The following is a 4,651-nucleotide window of genomic DNA, read 5'->3' as shown; positions in this document are numbered from 1 at the left end:
AACACATAGGGATTAAAAAGACCCAAGCAAACCCTATTAAAATACAGACAGGAGAAGTGACAACATGCAGAGATGTCACACAATTTTGAAAGTGGGAAAGTAGACAGACAGTGAGAATGGACTTAATAGATCAGAGAAAGGTATAACGAAATGCTGCAGTGGGAAGCAGGTTTGTGGGGAAAAGCAAGGGGATAAAAAAGAAGGAAGCTGGGTTTTGCATCAGAACACTGAAAAAGCTTAGAAATTAGAGGTGCAAGAGACTGCCGAAGACAGGGGTGTATTACTTATCTACTTCTGAGTAACAAATTACCCCCAAAACTTAGTGGTTTAATACAAATATAATTTTTTTTTTTATCATGGTTCCTGTGGGACCATGGTAAATTCACACAGGGCACTGTGAGGATGGCTAGTCTCTGCTCCACAATGTCTGGAGCTCAGCTAGAAGTCCCAAAAGTGAGGGCTGGAGACACCTGAGGATTCACTTTCATCTCTGGTGGTTAATGCTGGCTGTTGGCTGGGACCTTAGCTGGGGCCGTTGGGCAGAACACCCAAATGTGGCTTCTCCATATGCCCTGGATTTCCTCACAACTGGGTTCTGTGGTAAGCATCCCAAAAGAGAACAAAGAGGCAGAATGGAGTCATGTCACCTTCTATGATAGAATTCTGTGAATGCAGCAAAAGTGATGCTTTGTGACTTCTGAGCTAATGATAGAAATCCAGGATTTCCATCAGAAATCCAGGATTTCTATCATTAGCTCAGAAGTCACAAAGCATCACTTTTGCTGCATTCACAGAATTGGCCATGGCAGTTACAAAATTCTACACAGAATCAAGAGGAAGGAACAGAGACCCGCCCCGCCACCCGCCACCCGCCCCCACCACCTCAGTTGAGGTGTGTCAACACCAGTTTGTAAAAAGTGTTTGTGGGGTGGGCTATACATAGGTGTGGCCATTCGGGAGAATATAATTTGCTATAGGGGTAAGAGATGGAGTATATTATAGGGATATTCATATAAGGAAGGAGCGGCTAGAACCCTAAGGCCTCTCCCCTGTCCCACGTTGTCCATCAACTCCTACCCAGCCCTAGGAATGAAGAATGTGAACCAGAGAAATTTTCTGCTCAGGGACACCAAGCATAGATGAGACCTTACTAGAAAACGGGAATTGAACAAAAGTCCACCTACTAATGAGGGGATTCCTGTTGTCCTCCTGCTGGGCTCCTAGGATGTTGACAGTCAGACCTATTATCTCAAAGGCAGGATGTTAGAGGGTTCTTTTTAAAAAAAATTCTCAACATATGAGAAAAGACCTATAGGTATAAACATTCAGGGTTCCCCAAGAATGTTTGAAGAATGAGGTACTGTAAGGGTTTTTCACAGATGAAAAAGGGAAATTTCAGTTCTAAAATAATGGAGTAGAGTCAACATTTCTTTTTAATATGAAATATTCAAAATAAAGAGATCAAGAAACAGAAATGCAAATTCATTATCAGGAAAGCTAAGATTGCTCTGAAACCTTAAACCAAAATATGGAGTTAGAACAGCCAGAGGTCAGTCCCAACTACAGAAAAAGTATGGGTAGAGGATACTTGCAACTCCAGAGATTAGAAAATAATCAGCATAGAACACTTTCCCAAAATAAGTGTCGCATCCTGAATACTAAAACCAATAGCCTCCTGTGTACAACAGCGGGAAAGGGTTATATAGGTTGTTGGTGGTATCTTCCCTGGACCCTTTTTGCTAGAAGTCTTGAGACACACTCCTTCTCAGGCCTTTTATCCCCATCACTGAGATCAAGAAGAGACCCAGCTTCCTCAGACCTCCTTACCTCCATGGATGAGGGTCTGGAGAGATCCCCAGACCCCCCATTCCTATCTACACTGAACACTCAACCCTGTTTCCACTACCTGCCTTAAATCCAGGATTTCTATCATTATGCACTTCACTCATGTTTAAGAAGCCATGGAGACCCAGCTCATCCCTTATCTCTTACACTCAATCCCAGAAAAGCCCTGCATATTCCTTGTTCTATCCTTTTCCCACCAATGCCTATACATAACACCTTTCTTCTACCATGCAACAACCAAGTTTCTCCGTATCTTCAACTTCTTTATACGATCTTTCCCTCCTGCTCTAATGGAAATCTGACTTTCTTCTGGGGACATTGCATCCCCTGTCAAGAGTGGCTGTTTTTTCCCCTCCCACACTGGGCAGGAGGTGAAGCAGGTGTCATCATTACTCTGCATTGATGTGTCCAGATTATTCTCCCTCTCTTCTCTCCAAATTTCAGCTTTAAATATCATCTATGAGCTTATATCATCCACTACCCCATCATTGCTGTCATCTGCTCCCTCTGGGCATACCTCATTTATTTCTTGACAATTTTAGCTCTTGGTTCAAAATCACACTCTCTAACATTATTCCTATCTTAATGCTGGGTGATTTCAATAGACATGTAGGTGATCTTTTTAACCTCTGGCCTTTTACTTTCTTGGACTTTTCCAATAAATTTTGCCTTTATACCACCTCAGCCACTCATTTCTATGGTCACATCCGAGATCAGCCCTGCTTAATGTGGGCCATGGGCTAGTGGTGGTAGCCAGCAACTTTTATTAGTAGTCCACATGGGATAAGAACAGAAATTCTAAAGTAAACATTTTAAAGCTTTTATAGTAATTTGACGATACTATGACATCCAACCATGTCATCAGTGCTTTTTTGATCAGTGTATTTTATGTCTTTTGAAACAAATTTTCCATTTGTTCTCATAATTTGTGTGTGGAAGAGGGTAAGTAGTTTGCAACAGATTGGGTGAGAAGGTAAAAGAAAAACACCTGATCCATCACCACAGTTGTCTTGAGGGTCCCTGCCTTGTCAGTAGTGGAAACTGTTTCCATGACGTAATCTGTTTTCACCCATTTCACTTCTGACTACCATCCCTTATTATATCTCCAACAATCAATTATTTGGCCTACCAGAACCAATGCATTAATCTTGTCACTTTTGTACTATCTTTCTTGCCCTTTGTTTCATCCTTATCCAGCTTATTTTCCATGACCAATAATTATCATCACACCCTCTCTTTCTTCATGTCTTTCACTGTATCATACTCATTTGGCCATACCTCAAAACTGATTAAATCTACCTCTCTCCCTGTTCTGTGATTATGCCCACGGAGCTGAACAAGCTGGAGAAAAACACTAAATGCTTGTCAAGAGCTTCAATTGGATCCTAGATGCTATCCAGGATTTATATTCTACTTCTCTTGTCCATTCACTCTTTATTCTCCTAGACAGCTATTTCACACCTCCTTTCTCCTCAAACAGCAGATGCCTCCTCCACTTCGGTCTCAACTGACAACCTTGCTTCCTACCTCAGGCATCCTAGAATCTTCACTTGTAGCTTTTACACACTCCCATAGCCACATCTAATGTGCCTTTACCATCTGTACTCACATACTCTGTTACCATAGATGCTGTAATTACTATTCACTTTTATCTAAAGCCAATGCCTCTCCTTGTATATCAAATACTATCCTCTCTCTCTCACTCAAAGAAATCACTCCAGTGTTTCCTCCTCTACTGGGTCATTCTCATCTGGACACAAGTATGCTGTTGTTGCTCACAGCTTAAAAAACAAAACAAAACAACATTCTCTTAATCTCTACCACTCTATGTCTTTACTTTGCAGCCCAATTCCCCTGAAAGTTGTCTGTGTTACTATCTTCAGTTTCTTTCTGGACATTGAAGAAGAAAGTTAAAGAAGATACAAATAAATGCAAGCATATACTGTGCTCATGGATAGGAAGAATTAACATAATTAACATAATTAAAATGTCCATACTACCCAAAGCAATCTAGAGATTCAATGCAATCCTTATCAATGGCATTTGTCAGAGAATTCGAACAAATAATTCTAAAATTTATTTAGAGCCACAAAAAAAACCCCAAATAGTCACAGCAATCTTGAGAAAGAAGACTGAAGTTGGAGGTATCACAATACCTGCTATCGAACTATACTACAAAGCTATAGTAATCAATACAGCATGGTACTGGCATAAGAACAGAAACATAGATCAATGGAACGGAATAGAGAGCCCAGAAGTAAATCCATACTTATATGGTCAATTAACCTATGACAAAGGAGGAAAGAATATACAATGGGGTGAAGACAGTTTGTTCAATAAATGGTGTGGGAAAATTGGACAGATAAAAGCAAAAAAAAAAAAAAAATGAAATAAAAAAAATGAAACTAGACCACCTTCTTATGCCATATATAAGAATAAACTCAAAATAGATTAAAGACTTAAATGTAAGACAAAAAAACCATAAAGCTCCTAGAAGAAAACATAGGCAGTAAGCTCTCTGACACTGCTCTTAGCAATGTTACCTCGGGCAAAGAAAACAAAAGAAAAACAAATGGGACTATATCAAACTAAAAAGTTTTTGCAAAGCAAAGGAAACCATTAACAAAACAAAAAGATGACCTACTGAATGGGAGAAGATGTTTGCCAATGATGCATCTGATAATGGATTAATATCTAAAATTTATAAAGAACTCATTTGACTTAACACCAAAAAGATTAACGATCCAATTAAAAAATGGGCCGAGGACCTGAATAGGCATTTCTCCAAAGAGGAGATACAGATGGC

The sequence above is a fragment of the Pteropus medius genome, unplaced genomic scaffold (assembly GCF_902729225.1).
Source record: "Pteropus medius unplaced genomic scaffold, Ma_sr-lr_union100, whole genome shotgun sequence".
Taxonomy (NCBI): Eukaryota; Metazoa; Chordata; class Mammalia; order Chiroptera; family Pteropodidae; genus Pteropus; species Pteropus medius.
Note: the sequence above shows the minus strand (reverse complement) of the source record.